This window comes from Lycium barbarum, chromosome 1 (assembly GCF_019175385.1).
Source record: "Lycium barbarum isolate Lr01 chromosome 1, ASM1917538v2, whole genome shotgun sequence".
Lineage (NCBI taxonomy): Eukaryota > Viridiplantae > Streptophyta > Magnoliopsida > Solanales > Solanaceae > Lycium > Lycium barbarum.
This window is the reverse complement of record NC_083337.1, coordinates 126,717,770-126,738,059: the sequence shown is the minus strand read 5'-3', so window position 1 is coordinate 126,738,059 and position 20,290 is coordinate 126,717,770. Positions and strand designations below refer to the sequence as shown.

Genomic DNA, 20,290 nt, shown 5'->3' with positions numbered 1-20,290 from the left:
ACCCAATTATAATTAAACAAAAAGGAACCACTAGGGTTCCTTTCAGATTTTCCTTCTCATCCGCCACACACCCCCATCCCCGCTCGCCTGTCTCTCCCACTTCCCCTTTCTCTCCCCACGTTGCCTCTGTCTTCCACCTCTCCCTGTTCCCCACGCCTCTGCCATCTCCACGTCCCTCTATCCCCGCTCCTCTCAAAAGAAAACCCTAGATTTCCCCTATAAATAATCGTTTTCTGAATCGAAAAGATTAAGCTGGAGCCGCCTGAAAATCGAAAGAGTTCAGCTGCAAAAATCCCCCTGAAAATAGGTTCTGGACCACCGAGAATTCCCTCAAAATATTAGTGTTTTTTTAGTTGCCGCAATAGTTTCGCATATCGGGTCAAGAATACCCAACCAATTTTTTTTTTGTGTTCGCCTTGTTGTTGATACGAATCCAAGCATCGCACGCTAGGATTTGATAGTGCTTCAAGGTAGATTGGAAACCCGCACCCACTTCGCTGCACCCGAAGAAGGTCCGCTAATCCCCTTTTCCTCTTTTATTTTGCATTTTTTATTGTCTGAGTTATCATGTACTAATTTGGTTTATCGTTTTGTATGGTTTTAGCATGTTATTGTGTTAGTTTCAGTTTGTGGTCCTTGTAATTAAAGCATGATTATGCGCCATTATGATCGGATAATAATGCCCCCGTCTTAGTTTTTGCTTAGTAGTGAAACATGACTTAGTATGTTAGGTTAATTTAATATTATGCATCTTATGTGTTATAGCCTATCATGTCAAGCATGATTGGTTGTTACCCTAGCCTGTAAGTTTAAATATGTCTGAAACCCTTGTGTAATTTGCCCATGATTAACGTCGGTCCTGTGTTAGTTGAATGATTCATAGTAGAGTTCAGATATGCTGATTTTGAATCTGATTGCAAAGTATGCATTAGTCTAGCTTAGACTATTATTTGCTTGAGTACTGTTTCAGTTAGTGTGTTATTATGGAGGATGTAATGTTATGATTGATCTGATGAAGTTTAGAAGTTGATGTTTATTGTGGTTTCATACGTTCTTAATCCGAGATTGTCCTTTATATTTGGAATAAGTCTACTGTCATCCAAATATATGCTCGCGTATATATCATCCCTTAAGTTGGCTAAAAATTGAGCAGATCTGGTCCAACTAACGCAAGGATACAAACTAGACCTAAAAGCCAACCCAAGAAACCTGGAAAAAAAAAGGGAGACCCCATCTTAAATCCTTTTTTCAAATGTTGTGTTGAAGCTTGTGTATACTGTGTCGAAGCTGAAATTGTTGAGGGTTGTTCTGTTGCTAACTCTCAAATGCTGTAGTTTACTGTTTTGGCTGCTTAAACTATATCGGTAAAACTAACATTTTATTGTTTTTCTCATTTACTTAGTTGAAAGTTCTTACTTGTATTAATTAATAATTGGTTTGTGGATAATTATGAACGCGTCCTCAACGTGAGGGTGATCTTGAATAAATTCTTAAATTTAGAAGTCATTACTTGTCTTGATATCTCTTGTTAAGATGTTTCATTTTTTTAAACAAAATTCCCGCTTGGATTGTAATACGTTTTGGTAAACCTTTCAACTCTTAAAATTGAGGAGTCCTCTCCTTGCTTAGAACTCATTGGCAAATTCGTAGAAATCCTTAAAGTTGTGTTTTTTTTTCTCTTAGTCTAGTTTGATTGTTTCTTATCCTGAACCTTTGTGTTTAAGCTCAAATGTGCTAGTGACTAATTTGCCTGAGTGAAGTGTTTTACCTAGCAACTTAAATTCCCAACTTCAATTGTTATTTCTGAAAATTAAATCTCGTTACATCTTTTCACATAAGCTGCCTCCATGTGTTTGTTTGAGCCCTTGAGAATAGACTAACGTGAAGGTGAAATAGTTGGTTTGTCTGTAAGGTCAAATAGTGTGCACTCTTAGTTGCTATGTGGAAGATGTTTTGAATTCCAAAAAAAAAACATTCAAAAATGGAGAACGTATGTTTTAATTATTATATATTCTTTTGAAAACACAACTTTATGTGAAGATCATTTGCTAATTGTTATTTCTCCTTTTTTTTTTACATGTACACATCGGAGCAAACAGGGTCTTAATTCGGGACTTTATCAAATCAAAGTCTCAAGATGAGACTCGGCACACCCGTCCATAGAGTCATCTCGTTTCACAATTCTTAAATCACATCGGGCAGGCGAAACTCGTTAGAGATCGCCTATAACATTTTATTCTTTTTTCCTTATCATTCATTTCCTTTCATCCATCTTTTATGATTGCTAATTTGTCTGTGTTTTGGATTGTGTGTGGTTTAAAATTAGGTGCAGAACCTATGATTCACGTAGGATTAGAAAGGGGTAGATTATATCATTTAGGATCACCGCTATGAACATTAAGTACTTATTTTCACCATATAGAGTGCATCATTCATATAATAATGTTTTAAACTTTGTTAGTTATAAGTTATTTTTTTTCTCAAAGCTATTTTCTTAAATTTTACGCTTTAGAATTAATTAACCTAAGTTTGGCCGGATAACCGTAGTTAACGGATCCTAGAGGATGCCTAACCCCTTCCCTTTAGGATAATATAGAACCCTTACCTAGAATCACACTGATTAAGCAGACTATTAACGGAGGTTTACTTAGCTTTACCTTAGTTAATAATTAGGTGCCATAATTCACCTTAAAATCAATTAGATGGCGACTCCTTAAAACAAGCGATTTAGGAATCTCCAATATGTTGTACTCCAATTTCAACTCGGTTAAAATGGGGTATGACAGCTTGGCGACTCCGCTGGGGATTTTGGGTTTTTAACCATAACAACTTAGGTTAATAATTAATTAATTGAATGTTTTGGGTGTTTTGCCTTTATTTTTGCTTTGTTGTTTTTTTATGTGCTTTTAAATGGCTGCTTTATTATGACAAATTTTCTATGTTACCGCTTTCCTTAAACTGGCATTCCGTTCATATTTCCTCAATTTCTGGAAAAGTCACACTATCACACGTACACGCGAGGTGTGTTTTGCGCACTCGCAAATTTCTTTGTAGAATCCAAATTTTAGGAGAGTTGGCGTATGCGCGGGGTGTCCGAATAATGGTGACCGCGTAGCCTTCTCACTCGAGTAGTTCACTCGGAAACCCTGTGTCTAGAAAGCCAAATCTTAGAAAACCTTAAGATAGAGCTTTGCCACTAATTTTATTAAGTCATGCATGCATAAGCCTTAGGTGGGTCGGTCTTTGGTATCGATTCCACAATTAGGAAACCTACCAAATTGTCGACGGGTTTCATAACCCAACGACCAACAAGCATATTGTGTGTACCGTGATAATGATAGAAGGATCCAAGCCTAACCATGACATGTCGAGTTTGGGAATCATATTATGTGCATTTTTGATTTGTTAGGAGATAACTGTGGAATAGCATTAGCCTATCTTTTTTTATCTGATTTAAAGTATTGTTTCTAAGCTGTGTTAGCAAGCCCATGTTGAGTTCTATATGATTTTCTGTGAAAGTTGTGAGAGTTTTGCTACTGATTAAATCAGTTTCTTTGAGTTCAACATTATTTATTTGCAGTCTCCCTTTCCTGCTTTGTTTAAGGAAGTAAAAGATGTTAGCTTGGTTGTTCAAGGTTTTCATTCTTCACTTGAGATGTTGGTTCCTTCTGAAATTTTGGGCTGAATAGTTTAGGGCAGAGTTGGTCCTCTCTGACTTTTTAAGTAGCACATAATATATTGAGGAGCTTAAGCATAGAATTTGTTTAATATTCTTCTTTTCTTTCTGCTTCTTTTGTGGTCATTTAGTTCTTTGCTAAAGATTGGAGTAGTGACTAATAAAACATGTGAAAACTATAGCTTATCAATCTTAACTAGTAAAAAATCTGAATGACATGTATGTTCTTCATGATAATTGAGGTCTAAAGTCAATTACTATTTATAAGCTTGAATGACATGTATGTGCTTCTATTCCTTTTCTCCATCTTCTGTCTTCTCTTCCTATTTGGGATTTTCAGTTTACACATGAGGAAGGTCCTGTAATTGCCTGATATTGTTTGCAGTACTGTCTGTTAGAATTCTCTAAGATGGTTGAAGTCCAGAATTCTCAACGAGCGTGAAATCTGTTTGTAGCAATTAGCAATGGTCCACTGTGTGAAAAACTGTTAAACTGAGAATGAGAGTATTGTTCTTCTTCTTATGTTGAGACTTGGCTTGTTTAGAAATGGAAATGAAACTGCCCTTAACTGCACGTTGTAAATTGTTAGCTGGCAAAATCCTACAATTAAGTCTTCTCTATTTCTATTTAGTGTCACCTTTTTGGGCATATAAGTGATTTGTTTAGGTTTGTAGAGGGAGTGTAGCGTTAACTCGCTATCACCTTAGGTCACTCTCGGCTGGGCAAACAGTCTGGGTTCATTAAACAATAGAGTTCCCCCCAAGTTTAAATTTCTGGAAAGCTTATAACATCTAATGGTGTCCTTAGTCTATTTTTTATTTGGTTCTGCACTTTATGTTTTAAGTATGAATGTTCAAATGAATCTCAAGCCGGTTTATCAGTACTTATAACCATCCTTTTAGGAATTAAATGTTTGTTTTGAGCTCACTCGACGGACCATGTGTGTTTAACAACGGTAAAGCAGTAATCTATCACTTTAACCAACTCAGTCTGCCCTCTTTTAGTCCATTGCATGTTCTGGTAGATTGGTTAAATTCTGAAAGTACTTAGGTATAAAGTATGAACATTCCTACTCTAATCATTGGTGTTTATTTGATGTTGCTTATGTGCTTTTTCTGAGAACTAAAACTTCTTGAGTACATCAAATTAGTACAATCCTCAAACCATTTGTTCTTGTCCCTATTACTATGTTGAGTTGCTATCACTAATCACCTTTTAACAGAATAAGATTTAAGTAATGAGATGATCTGAATTGATTTCACTACGTCTTTCAAACCAAATAGGTTCTGTCATGATATGATCTTTCCTTGTTATCCCATCTCTATCATTTGGTTTACCGACTGAAAGCCAAGGTAAGATTTAGGTTTAGTTTAACCTCCTCTAATAGTCAGCCAGGCTTCGGGTTCTAGAAACTTTTTGATCTTGTGCGGGATTGGACTGGCATCTTTAGGTAATGTGGTTTATTGGACAGGGCAAGAAATGTGTCTGCTGTTTTCTAGTTAAAAGGCTACAAGATAATTCATTTTTGGAAGTTAGTCTATGTCCTCTATTCAGTCAGTGAAAGTTAGCTCTTAACTTATCTATTTCTACTAGTGTAACAGTAAGTTTGAGTTTGTCACTTGATATTGGATTTGGTTCCCGTAAAAGATCCCTTTAGGACTGCTTTACTTCACTAATTCAAATAATGTTGAGTTTTAGTCACTAAATGATCTCTTAACATTAAGACACTAAAATGTGATGCATCAAATCCTTTTAAGTGTAAACTAAGCACCAGGTGCCTATCAGTCCTTTCCCTGTAGCAGTGGGTTTGAATTGCTTTTTTATTAATGTCAAGTTCCTAATAATGATAAGTCTCATAAGTGTTATGTTAGAAATGGTTTTGAGCTAAGGTCCATATAGACTTTATTGGCAATTTGTAAGTGTTAAATCTCAAAATTAGCATTGTGGAAGGCGTTTCATTCAGTTTGTTATAGCTTGTGACGAAGCTTTTGCTTGAGATACTCATTCTTCACCCCTCTCTTTCTTTGCATGACTTGGGGCGTTTCCACCCCAAATGTATTGAGATGACACTGAACTCGATGATATAAAGATAACTGCATTTAAGGTAAATGCTCTCTAAACTTTTGATATTGTTGGTTGCTCCATTTTCCTGATTTATTTGGGCTATGAGCTGCTATACTCTTTGGCCATATTTTTGTTTTATTTGTGCCACGGACTGCTGTGCTCGCTGGCCAAATTCCTGCTACATCGAGACACATTTGCTGCTGCATCTCTATGTTGCCATTTTCAGATAAATGGGTTGCTGTTTATTACTAGTTGCTGTGACATCTCTTTACACAGCTGGCTGCTGGTTCTGAGCCTTAGAATTTGAGTCAATTTGTTGTTCCTTTTAGTATGCAATTGCTTCATTTTGAGGTTGAATGGTTGATGCACTTTTGGGGATGAATGCCTATTGTGTGTTGGGGCTAAAAGAAGCCATTTTTTAGGATATTATGCCACATTGAATTAGCCAAATAAGTAGTGATTTTGAACCAGTTTGCTGCCACAACTTTTGAGTAAATAAGTCACCATATTTGGTTCGTTATTGATGCACTTTGAGGCAGATTTGAGGCTTAAATGCTACTGAGCTTTGGGGCCATTTGCTGTTAGGATCTGGGACACTGTTCCATTTGGTATTTGGTGTAGCCTTCACTCTGTTTGTTGGTGCTATGTTTTGATTTCTGAATTCCTTAGCTTATGTATATGTGCATCATCCTATGCTTCACAATCTCTAGCTTCCATTGAATATGACCAAATGAATGAAGTTCTTTTTATCCTTTAATACAGAAATTGTTTTGTTAAAAGTAAAGGAAATGAATATCATGTTCAGCCCTGTTAAAGAAAGCTAAAAAATGATTTGGATATTAAACTTTGTGTGACTGTATATTTCAGCTTTAAAATGCATACAAATTCTGCTTGGTGTCCTGTTTGTTATCTTCTTTTAGATAGCTGCCGGCATGTTGATAAAAGAAAAATGAGGCAGATCCTTCCTTACAAACCATGAGTTATGTTTAATACGTAGTATATGTTAGTTGATCTTTCCTTATCAAGAGTGTTGATTGAAATTGTTAAAATCTAGCACTAAGCTTTCGTTTTAATACTGGAGTGGAATAGTGGGCATCCTGTTTGGGAATTACCTTTTACTTTCCCTAAAAAATTATCTCTTATATGTTCACTCATAAAGGTATTTCTAAGTCTTGCTTGCCGGTTAGTAGTTCCCTTTGACTGCATTTTTTTCCTATTGTCATTGTGGTTGAAATCTAAGACAAACTTTGGGATTGGTTTAGCCTCTTTTGACAACCTGCCATGCCCAAGGTTCGAGAAACCTTTTGATCTTGTACAACATCGAAATATGGAAGGTGATAATCCCATTTTGCTATTTAGGCCTTTGAGTTTAAGATTCTATCATAGTGTTAGTGTTTATCTGTCTTGGAGGCATATACTATATTGAGTTATGTTTCATTTGTAGCTAAGGTCTTACTCATTGAGTTGTTCTGAATACTGTTGCTGCAGTTGTTGCCAGGATCATTCTTCAAACAATTTAAACCAAGATGTGATATTATCTTGTTACAACTTTTCTATGCACAAATACTCATCCTTCACACTTCTCTTCTTTGCATGACCTGGGGAGTCTACAACCTCCTGGAGTTGTTACTTTGCTGCTACTTGATGAGTTTGCTGCCATGACCTGTCATGTACTGCTGAATTTAAAAGGACAGATCCTGCACTCGACAAAAATGGTTGTAGTTTGCCATATGCTGCTGTGTCATTGCTGCAATATTGGGGCTGAAAGATGCCATCTTTTCATGCCATTTTGCTGTTGCCATTTGGTTTGCAATGATAACACCATGGCCAAGAATCTGCATGATGCCTCATGTTTATGGAAATTATTATGTGATAACTGATGCAACTCCATGTAACTGATTACCATGCTATCATTTGCTAGTGCATGAACCCTTAGGACCTGCATTTTGTTTCTCTTTAGTTTTCTTCAAAATGCTCCTACTTCTTGTAACTGCTTCTGGTCTAAACAGCTTCAAATTGAGTTTACAAAGCCCCTTCAAGATTTCCCTACTACAATCAAGTTTCTTGTATGTTAGGCAGCAAATGTTACATTAGACGAAAATGGTTGTTGTTATTGTTGTTGTGGGCTAAGAAGAGCAGGTTTTGTCATTGAGTCTCTGGTGCTTGCTGTCTCACTTTGGGATGTTGTTCTCAAAGAGCAGCAGTTACACCTGAGCACATAGTTCTGCCCATTTCTCTTTGTGTATATTTGAAGAGGCTACTGCTTAGTTTTTGAGGATTGAAATGAGCTGCGTCTCGAGACAGTTTTGAGGCAAACATTCATGTCCAGTTACTGCACTTTGATGGGCTGTTTTGGCTGCACGTCTGATACAAAACTTGCTGCATTTGGGTGTCTAGTTGAGACATCTTGATAAGAATAGATCCTATGCTTAGCCAAATACTATAGTTTCAAAGCTGTTTTAAACAACTGCTGCACTCTGATGAGCAGGTGCTATATTTTGGACAAAACTGTTTGCAATTGTTCTTAGGATACCATATTTGACTAAGTTGTTTCCTGCCCTAGGGTGGCTTGTGTTGTGCTGCTACATTTTTCCATTTATTGCTGCACTCGAAGCTGAGCTTGCTTGCCGTAGTTTTGAACCAATCACTACATGTTTGAAACCAAACCATTGTTGCACTTTGAGCAGATTTAATGTTCATTACTGTCGCATTTCTAAGCCTAACTGTTGCTGATATGTTTAGGCAAAATTGCTGCTTTTCGAAGCTATTTTACATAGCTTCATACTCTGATGAATTCAGCATCGGTTATGTTGTTACCTTAGTGAGAAAATGATACACTTAATAAAAGATACCACTGATTTGAATATGATGATACGCTTAGGCCTTTTATTCCCAAACTCAAGTGTCTCAATTAAATAGCTTGGATCCCTCTATCATAATCTCGAATATTTGGCGTTAGGCCTACCTCTGGCATAAAGAGGTCCCTGCATATTAGGACGTGTTATTAATGTTGTGTTATAAACTTTGTAAGTCATTTGCTTGCTTACTTGCTAAGTGATTTACTGGAATTTATTTGTAATATGCTCGCTCTTGAATTTATTTGCGATTACTTGATGCTAAGAGAATTATTTGAATTTATTTTCTACTTGTTTAGTTTTAATTCTTTAGAGGTTGCCTAGCATTGAACATTGCGTTGGCTGCGAATCTGCGTTAAGGACAAGATACAATGGCAAAAAGATTTGAATCATTCAACATCGGTGTGGGATTGGTGCAAGCGCAAAATGAGGATAGCGAGAAGAATGTGGTACAAAGAAGCGTGTTGGTCAATTTAGGAAATACCTTCAGCCTTCTTCCTAACACAAGTTCAGCTTCCAGCTCAACCCAAAACATTTCTTTCACTATTTCTCCTCACCCAGCTCCTACATATATACCGCCAAGATACTCTATTAAACCAGAAGCTTTGCAAGTCACGTTGATGCCTAATGTCCAAAAGCCTGCACTTGCAGCACCCTTCACAGAAAACCACCAAAATCAGCTAGTGGTATACCCATACAAGAGATTGAGAAATGAAACGAATGCAATCAATTGGGATGACTCGGACAGAGAGCTTCACAATTTAAGGAGGATTGTCGAAGAAGAGATGCGGGCAAGAAATGTCCAAAGTTTAAGATATGAAAGCTTGTGCATGCTTCCAAATGTTGAGTTGCCGCCAGGATTCAAAGTGCCAAAATTCAACCCCTTCAATGGCAGAGGAAGTCCTGTTACGCACTTGAAGGACTATTGTAGCAGATTAATGGGAATTGGACAAGATGAAGCCATACGAATGAAATTGTTCATTCAGAGCCTATCAGGGTTAGCATTAGATTGGTACACAGAACAAGACTTTCGCAAATGGTACACATGGGAGGACATGGCTCGCGACTTTGTAGAACAATTCAAGTTTAACATCGGGGTTAGTCCAAATCTTTATGATATGTGTGAGATAGAAAGAATGCCACATGAGTCTTTTCAGGAATATGCCATCCGATGGAGATTGGAAGCTTAAAAAATACGCCCTCCATTGCCCGAGAATGAGTTGATTTCAACTTTCATCCAAACGCAAAAGGGCATATATTATGAAAAGTTGTTATGTGCGCGGTTTCGTGACTTTTCTATTCAAGTTGGAAAGCAAGTAGAAGCGGGCGTTCGAGCAGGAAGAATTGTTGACACTTCATCAGTACAAGCAACTTCTCAAGCTGAGACATTCAACAACTTGCGAGGCAAAAAGAGAGGAAACGACTCAGCTGTCAGGTCTACATATCAGTCACAATCACGACAGAACTATCAAGTTTCGCGTGATCATATATCTCTTCATCAACGAGGCTTTCAATATCAACCCGATCAAGCACAGTCTAGCTTACGACAGTCAGAGCACGTAAAATTTCGCACTTTTACTCCTCTTGAAGAGTCATTAACCAGCATATTTGAGAGAATGCAAGCCAAGGGACTCCTGAAGCCAAAGAAAGGATGGATCCCTAAAAGCCTATCGCCAGATTTTGATTGGTCCAAGAGTTGTGCTTACCACTCTAATATTCCAGGTCATGACACAGAAAATTGCCCAGCACTTAAGCATAAGATCCAGAACATGATCGAAAAGGATAAGATAAGCGTGCAACAAAATAAATTGTGCGACAATGATTGCCCTCCAGTTGCAAATCCAATTATTGTTACCGGTGATCCATCAAAATTGGCACCGAGACATTTGAAAAGGAAGCGTGGAATTAAGTAAGATGATTGAAACTATCTACCGTCACAAGCATTCTCCACCCACTTGCCTCATGATCAACTTTCCTTCTTGTAATTTTTGCTAAAGCTTTTTATGAACTACTTTTGACCTGATTCCTTCGGGATAAGTAGGCAGTCCATTCTTGGACACGGTCTTAATATTAGTGAAAAATTCTATTTTTCCCATAAAACAACACTGGGGCAGCTTTGCAAATGGCCTATCATTATTCGAAAAAAGCATGAATCGAAATTTCGAGCAATATATTGGCGTCACCAAATTGTTGCAACGCCAGCACCACGAGAAAAGCAGATTTAATGCCAAAGCTTCAGTGTTCAATGCAAGGCAACCATTTTATTTTACACTAACAAATTTTCTTTGAGTAAAGCAGGGGCATATTTAGCTATTCTTGAAGGATATCGCACAATATCAAGTCGGAAATTGCAAGATTCAGATAAAGCAAAGGGCAAAGCCAACTTAATACTGATTAAATTTGAAACTCACAAATTTCTTTGAATGCAGGAACTTTTTAGATGTAAATTTTGGCAGGGTAAAAGGTCCCTAATCATTGGCACTGCATTATGAGTATTTATTGCCGCAAGCTCATCTCACCACATATGAATGCTCGCTACTACAAATCAAGCATCGCATCAAGCTTTTCGCTCCGCACCCAATTTTAGTAATCATAAATCAAGCACCGCATTTAGGCTCGTCCGCCTTTAATAGGACATTTTAGGCTGGTCCGCCTTTAATAGGACATTTTAGGCTCGCCCGCCTTTAATAGGACATTTTAGGCTCGTCCGCCTTTAATAGGACATTTTAGGTTCGTCCGCCTTTAATAGGACATTTTAGGCTGGTCCGCCTTTAATAGGACATTTTAGGATCGTCTGCCTTTAATAGGACAATATAGGCTAGTCCGCCTTTAATGGGACATATAGGCTAGTCCGCCTTTAATAGGACATATTAGGCTGGTCCGCCTTTAATTGGACATTTTAGGCTTGTTCGCCTTTAATTGAACATTTTAGGCTAGTCCGCCTTTAATAGGACATTTTAGGCTCGTTCTCCTTCTATGTGTTGCATGGGCTGAGCACCGCCCTCTTGATGTTCTGCATAAGGCTGAGCACCGCCTTCTATCTGTTGCATGGGCTGAGCAACGCCCTCTTGATGTTTTTGCATGAGGCTGAGCACTGCCTTCTATATGTTGCATGGGCTGAGCACCGCCCTCTTGGAATTTCTGCATAAGGCTGAGCACCGCCTTCTATATGTTGCATGGGCTGAGCACCGCCCCTCTCGAAATTTCTGCATAAGGCTGAGCACCGCCTTCTATATGTTGCATGGGCTGAGCACTGCCCTCTGGATGTTTCTGCATAAGGCTGAGCACCGCCTTCTATCTGTTGCATGGGCTGAGCACCGCCCTCTTGATGTTTCTGCATAAGGCTGAGTACCGCCTTCTATCTGTTGCATAAGGTTGAGCACTGCCTTCTATCTGTTGCATGGGCTGAGCATCGCCCTCTTGATGTTCTGCATAAGGTTGAGCACCGCCCTCTTGATGTTCTGCATAAGGCTGAGCATCGCCTTCTATCTGTTGCATGGGTTGAGCACCGCCCTCTTGACGTTTCTGCAAAGGCTGAGCACCGCCTTCTATCTGTTGCATGGGCTGAGCACCGCCCTCTTGATGTTTCTGCATAAGGCTGAGCACCGCCTTATACTATATTTAGCACGGATTGAGCACCGTCCTCTCGATGTTTCTACATTAGGGATGAGCACTGCCTTCTCAAAACAGATACGCTTTCTTTACTCATAATTATCATTTTAACTATCCAAGGGCATCATAGTCTAAAGACATCATTTTCATAGCCTAAAGACAACATTTCATGGCCTAAGGAATTTACTTTGTGTATCATCATCCAAAGGCGTCATTGTCTAAGGGCATCATCTTCATGGCCTAAAGACACCATTTCATGGCCTAAGGATCTTATTTCTTGTATCATGACCCTAAGACATCATAGCCAAAGACACCATCTTCATTGTCTGAAGGCATCTTCTCATTGTCTAAAGGAAGTTTGCATTATGTTTAACAATTCATCGTACTTTATAGTTGAGCACTAATCATCTGTAATCATGAACTACGCCAGACCTGATTCCCATGGTGGGATACGTAGGCGGCCCACATAGGCCTCGGTCACATTATTAGAAAATCTTAATTTTATTTCTGCTTGTAATTTGAACTATGCTTGACCTGATTCCCTTAGTGGGATACGTAGGCAGCCTATGTCAGGCTCGGTCTCATCATTTTTAAAGTCCCACATCGTCTTAGGCCAGAAACTGGGACAAATTTTTAAGGGCATCATCACAAGCAACATCGAGAGATGTGAAGAGTTGTGGTCAGCAGACAGAGGAAAACTTCGGAGAAAAGGCATTCGCTTTGTTTCACAATGTGTCACAGTTCCAAGTTCAGCAGAAATTATTTATCACTATACACATATTTTAATATGCATATTTTATTTTGAAATAATATGATTTTCAATCAGATCGTTTTATTAGTTGGTCCAGACTTAAGAATGAGCGGAGGTTACAAGTCCAGACAAAGTTGGAGGCATGAAGCGCCAAGAGCCAGATCTTCAAAGTCAACGCGAATCAACCCCCTCCCAAAACTTACAAATTTTCTTTGGATGCAGATTTCCAAGTTGCGGAAGCTAAAATATGTACAGTCTTGCAAGGATGGCACGTCGAACGGTTTGAGCTTTCTTATAACAATTATGCTTCTCGAGTATCAACAATTTTCAAGATTTGCAATGAATTAATGCTCGAGTCTTGCGAAAATTCTTTCAAACGTATCGATGCACAAAGTTTTCCTATTGCTTTCAAATACCCCGCACTGCACATGCATTACTACTTTCAAATGCACCGCATATATATTGCTTTATTATTTTCAAATGCCATGTGAATGCTCGCAAGTGCACCGCACATGCATTGCTTTATTATTTTCAAATGCTCTGCGTATGCTCGCAGACGCATTGCACCGCACCTGCATTGCTTTATTATTCTCAAATGCTCTGGGTATGCTCGCAGACGCATTGCACCGCACCTGCATTGCTTTATTATTTTCAAATGCCCTGCGTATGCTCGCAGACGCATTGCACCGCACCTGCATTGCTTTATTATTCTCAAATGCTCTGCGTATGCTCGCAGACGCATTGCACCGCACCTGCATTGCTTTATTATTTTCAAATGCCCTGCGTATGCTCGCAGACGCATTGCACCGCACCTGCATTGCTTTATTATTTTCAAATGCCCTGCGTATGCTCGCAGACGCATTGCATCGCACTTGCATTGCTTTATTATTTTCAAATGCCCTGCGTATGCTCGCAGACGCATTGCACCGCACCTGCATTGCTTTATTATTTTCAAATGCCCTGTGTATGCTCGTAGACGCATTGCACCTGCATTGCTTTATCATTTTCAAATGCCCTGCGTATGCTCGCAGACGCACTGCACCGCATCTGCATTGCTTTATTATTTTCAAATGCCCTGCGTATGCTCGCAGACGCATTGCACCGCACCTGCATTGCTTTATTATTTTCAAATGCTCTGCGTATGCTCACAGACGCATTGCACCGCACCTGCATTGCTTTATTATTTTCAAATGCCCTGCGTATGCTCGCAGACGCACTGCACCGCACCTGCATTGCTTGACTATTTTCAAATACCTTGCGAATGCTCGCAAACGCATCGCATGTACATTGCACTATTACTTTCAACTGCCCTGCAAACGCATCACATCATGCCGGCTTAGAAAGCCCATTTCTCATAAATCATTCGGCTTAAATAGCCCATCCGATTTAAGGCCTCATTAATCATCACCCAAAAGGCCATCATTCTCTTGAATCATCGGCCTAGAACCTCATTTGCATTAGCCTCAGCAAAGGCTATCATTTATTTTAATCATTGCAGTTTTATGGGTTTATTTTACACCGCTTTACTTCGATATTTATTTTTATTGACTATTTTTATCTAGTTTAAAGTTTCGCAGGAGCTTTAGCGCAACGTGGAACTATTTCTTCGGCAGCGAACTGGGGCTATGCGTCGGGAAGGAAAGCAGACTTTCCGACAAGGGTCAAAGATCTACCTCGAACACTCGGCTCCAACTCCAAACATCCCGCTCACATTCCAGTAGAATTTTCGAGTTGTACCTTAATACCCAGTGTCATCATAATTCGACACTGGGACAATATTTTGCAAAGATTCGCACCAATCAGGATTTGTTATTCATAGGGGTCGTAGTCATCCTAGAACTACACACGGCCTGATTCTCGTGCAGCCCGAGATATGTAGGCGACTCGGAGACCGGAGTTCGGCCGTAATTTTCTTTACCCTTAGTCCTCCAAAATCCTTTAGCCGGGACAAAATAGGCTACTAAGTCAACGGCTTTGCCCAAACATTCTTTCATCATTACCGGGCAAAGAGGGACAAGTTGTTGACACCCAATTTTGTCCCACCTTTCCTCCGAAATACCTATTTTCGCTTCCAATATTTTGGCAACTTTAAAAAAAAAAAAAAAATTATTTGCATTTTTTTGTACTATAATTATTAGCTTTTATTAATACCGGTATTTCATTATCCTGTCATTATCTTTTACTACCATTATTATTATTACTATTATTTTTTTTTGTTATTATTATTATTACCAGTATTATCATAATTTGCGCTTTAGCATTTTTACCACCTTATGCATACGCATCGCCTTTATTTCGCACAATTAAATAATAGCGTTTATTTATTTTTCAAAATATTATTGCACGGCTATTACAACGTCATATAATTTTATTACCTGAGCACTAATAATTACATATTTCATTAAGTAGCACACTTAGTATACAATTAATTAAAATGAGTCTTTTATTTGAAATTTAACCCAAAACAATTTTTCATAGCCCACTACCCATTTTAATTCACCCCATCCCACATTTAAAATCGACCCAGTCCATTAAATCATTTGACCCGACCCAATTCTAAGTAAACAAAAAGGAACCACTAGGGTTCCTTTCAGATTTTCCTTCTCATCCGCCACACACCCCCATCCCCGCTCGCCTGTCTCTCCCACTTCCCCTTTCTCTCCCCACGTTGCCTCTGTCTTCCACCTCTCCCTGTTCCCCACGCCTCTGCCATCTCCACGTCCCTCTGTCCCCGCTCCTCTCAAAAGCAAACCCTAGATTTCCCCCTATAAATAATCGTTTTCTGAATCGAAAAGATTAAGCTGGAGCCGCCTGAAAATCGAATGAGTTCAGCTGCAAAAATCCCCCTGAAAATAGGTTCTGGACCACCGAGAATTCCCTCAAAATATTAGTGTTTGTTTTTAGTTGCCGCAATAGTTTCGCATATCGGGTCAAGAATACCCAACCATTTTTTTTTGTGTTCGCCTTGTTGTTGATACGAATCCGAGCATCGCACGCTAGGATTTGATAGTGCTTCGAGGTAGATCGGAAACCCGCACCCACTTCGCTGCACCCGAAGAAGGTCCGTTAATCCCCTTTTCCTCTTTTATTTTGCATTTTTTATTGTCTGAGTTATCATGTACTAGTTTGGTATATCGTTTTGTATGGTTTTAGCATGTTATTGTGTTAGTTTCAGTTTGTGGTCCTTGTAATTAAAGCATGCTTATGCGCCATTATGATCGGATAATAATGCCCCCGTCTTAGTTTTTGCTTAGTAGTGAAACATGACTTAGTATGTTAGGTTAATTTAATATTATGCATCTTATGTGTTATAGCCTATCATGTCAAGCATGATTGGTTGTTACCCTAGCCTGTCAGTTTAAATATGTCCGAAACCCTTGTGTAATTTTCCCATGATTAACGTCGGTCCTGTGTTAGTTGAATGATTCATAGTAGAGTTCAGATATGCTGATTTTGAATCTGATTGCAAAGTATGCATTAGTCTAGCTTAGACTATTATTTGCTTGAGTACTGTTTCATTTAGTGTGTTATTATAGTGAATGTAATGTTATGATTGATCTGATGAAGTTTAGAAGTTGATGTTTATTGTGGTTTCATACGTTCTTAATCCGAGATTGTCCTTTATATTTGGAATAAGTCTACTGTCATCCAAATATATGCTCGCGTATATATCATCCCTTAAGTTGGCTAAAAATTGAGCAGATCTGGTCCAACTAACGCAAGGATACAAACTAGACCTAAAAGCCAACCCAAGAAACCTGGAAAAAAAAGGGAGACCCCATCTTAAATCCTTTTTTCAAATGTTGTGTTGAAGCTTGTGTATACTGTGTCGAAGCTGAAATTGTTGAGGGTTGTTCTGTTGCTAACTCTCAAATGCTGTAGTTTACTGTTTTGGCTGCTTAAACTATATCGGTAAAACTAACATTTTATTGTTTTTCTCATTTACTTAGTTGAAAGTTCTTACTTGTATTAATTAATAATTGGTTTGTGGATAATTATGAACGCGTCCTCAACGTTAGGGTGATCTTGAATAAATTCTTAAATTTAGAAGTCATTACTTGTCTTGATTTCTCTTGTTAAGATGTTTCATTTTTTTAAACAAAATTCCCGCTTGGATTGTTATACGTTTTGGTAAACCTTTCAACTCTTAAAATTGAGGAGTCCTCTCCTTGCTTGGAACTCATTGGCGAATTCGTAGAAATCCTTAAAGTTGTGTTTTTTTTTTCTCTTACAGCCTGTTTGGATGGGCTTATGCCTATAAGCTGTTTGCAGCTTATAAGCTAAAAAAAATAAGTTGGGATATAACTTATTTTTTTTGGCTTATAAGCTGTTTTCAGCTTATAAGCTGCTTTAGATAAGCTAAGTCAAATGGGCCCAATTATTTTTTTGAGCTTATTTTAAGTACAAAATGACTTTAAACTGGCCAGCCAAACACTCAAAAAAGCTGAAAACAGCTTATAAGCAACTTATAAGCCAATCCAAACGGGCTCTTAGTCTAGTTTGATTGGTTCTTATCCTGAACCTTTGTGTTTAAGCTCAAATGTGCTAGTGACTAATTTTCCTGAGTGAAGTGTTTTACCTAGCAACTTAAATTCCCAACTTCAATTGTTATTTCTGAAAATTAAATCTCGTTACATCTTTTGACATAAGCTGCCTCCATGTGTTTGTTTGAGCCCTTGAGAATAGACTAACGTGAAGGTGAAATAGTTGGTTTGTCTGTAAGGCCAAATAGTGTGCACTCTTAGTTGCTATGTGGAAGATGTTTTGAATTCCAAAAAAAAAATAAAAAAATGGAGAACGTATGTTTTAATTATTATATATTCTTTGCAAAACACAACTTTATGTGAAGATCATTTGCTAATTGTTATTTCTCCTTTTTTTTTTTACATGTACACATCGGAGCAAACGGGGTCTTAATTCGGGACTTTATCAAATCAAAGTCTCAAGATGAGACTCGGCACACCCGTCCATAGAGTCATCTCGTTTCGCAATTCTTAAATCACATCGGGCAGGCGAAACTCGTTAGAGATCGCCTATAACATTTTATTCTTTTTTCCTTATCATTCATTTCCTTTCATCCATCTTTTATGATTGCTAATTTGTCTGTGTTTTGGATTGTGTGTGGTTTAAAATTAGGTGCAGAACCTATGATTCACGTAGGATTAGAAAGGGGTAGATTATATCATTTAGGATCACCGCTATGAACATTAAGTACTTATTTTCACCATATAGAGTGCATCATTCATATAATAATGTTTTAAACTTTGTTAGTTATAAGTTATTTTTTTTCTCAAAGCTATTTTCTTAAATTTTACGCTTTAGAATTAATTAACCTAAGTTTGGCCGGATAACCGTAGTTAACGGATCCTAGAGGATGCCTAACCCCTTCCCTTTAGGATAATATAGAACCCTTACCTAGAATCACACTGATTAAGCATACTATTAACGGAGGTTTACTTAGCTTTACCTTAGTTAATAATTAGGTGCCCTAATTCACCTTAAAATAAATTAGGTGGCGACTCCTTAAAACAAGCGATTTAGGTATCTCCAATATGTTGTACTCCAATTTCAACTCGGTTAAAATGGGGTATGACAATTATGAGTCGTCATCTTGTTAAGTATGGTGGTCACTCGTCGAAAGGTCTTGTTCATAAAACAACCATCAGCTGCATTATTAGCTACTGACTGTGTCACTGGATCTAACCCCCGGTAGAACTTCTCCATTAATATATGTTCCGGGAAACCATGATTCGGGCTCTTCTGCAAATACTCCTTGAATCTCTCCCAGGCTTCATATAGTTGTTCCCCCGATCGCTGCTTAAATTCATATATCTTGTCACGAATCTCAACCTTCTTGCTAGGGGGGTACCACTTTGTGAGAAAAGCAGCTACCATCTTTGCCCATGAAGTAATCAAATTTCGGGGCAGTTTCTCGAACCATGTTCTTGCCTCTCCAGCTAAGGAATATTTGAATAACCTCAACCGAATATCATCTTGTGGAACGTTGTTCTGGATGTGATTATCACATACATCCACAAAATTCTGCAAATGACGTTGAGGGTCATTCTCGGTAGAGTTCCGAAAGTATCCCTGAAGTTTCAACAGTTGGTATAGAGATTAGTCAATTTTCACAGTAGCAGCTCCAACTCGAGGCTGAACAATAGCAGATGCATAGTCCTCCTCCGGAACAAGTTCAGTGAAAATATTCTCATCATCTGATTCATTCGCTTGATTGTTCAACCGATTCCCCTGGTTACCAGCACGTTGATTTTGTTGATTTTGATTCATGTTCACCTGGTTTACACAGAGTAGCAAACAAGGTGTGATGGAATAAGCAAAAGACTTTAATCAAAGCAAACACTATTTAGTAATTTCAAAACTGTATTCCCCGGCAACGGCGCCAAAATTTGATACGCTCAAATTACACCTATTAATGGTATAATGCGGACGTTGTCAAATATAGTAACCCAACAAGGTTGGGGTCGAATTCCATAGAGAATATGGTGTGAAAAGGTTACTAAAGTCGTAGGATGCTAAGTTATAGGTCTAATGTCTTAATCCGATGATTTTGGTAAACGTTGATTTTTCTATAACTAATTGCTATCTACTTGCTTTGGTGGAAATTTATGGTAAAAGAAACTAAGGTTGTGTCCCCGCTAGATAGGGTGTATGATCATGGGTATTGATCTTGATATACTCATAATGGATCATTATATGAATGCACTTAATCTCTATGTGAATCTCTACTATTTCCCAATCAATAAAGATTATGATTTTCCCAAATATAAGAAAGTAACCATGAAGAACGATTAATCATGCCAAGTAAATTCTTCTTATTCCTAAGTGAATTTATTAAACAAAGTTTAAAGCTTTGAGTCCTTGTCAGTTATTCTTACCAACCCTAATTATTTTCCCAAATAAATCAAGGTTTATGGCTTTAATCAATGTTTGCAACCATTAATTATGAATGAAGAATGAAGAATGAAGAATAACTAAACCCTAACAATCCATTATGTGTATATCAATCACAAACCCAATTACAAAACACCCATCGTTGGGTTCACAACCCTAGTAAGGGAATTTAGCTACTCATGACAAAGAACAAGAAATAAGAAATTGCAGAATTCATAATTGCTTACTTTGGAAGAAAAGAGGAATTGATAACACTTGAATTGATGTTTGAACCTTAAAAAACTAGAGAGTATTTAATGTTCTAAGTCAAGAGACAAAAATATGATAACTGATAACTATTAAAAACCCTACAATGACTATTTATAGGTTTTGAAAACATAAAGTTACAGATTTGCACTTTAGTCCCGTCGATACGAAATA

The 20,290-nt window shown here is 38.1% G+C and overlaps 1 non-coding gene across 1 annotated transcript; it reads left to right on the top strand.

Moving 5' to 3' along the window:
- Positions 1 to 18,698: 18,698 nt before the first annotated feature.
- On the top strand, positions 18,699 to 18,804 carry LOC132618738 (small nucleolar RNA R71). The gene has a single exon (XR_009574283.1). It is a non-coding gene; the product is annotated as a small nucleolar RNA R71 (small nucleolar RNA).
- Positions 18,805 to 20,290: the final 1,486 nt, after the last annotated feature.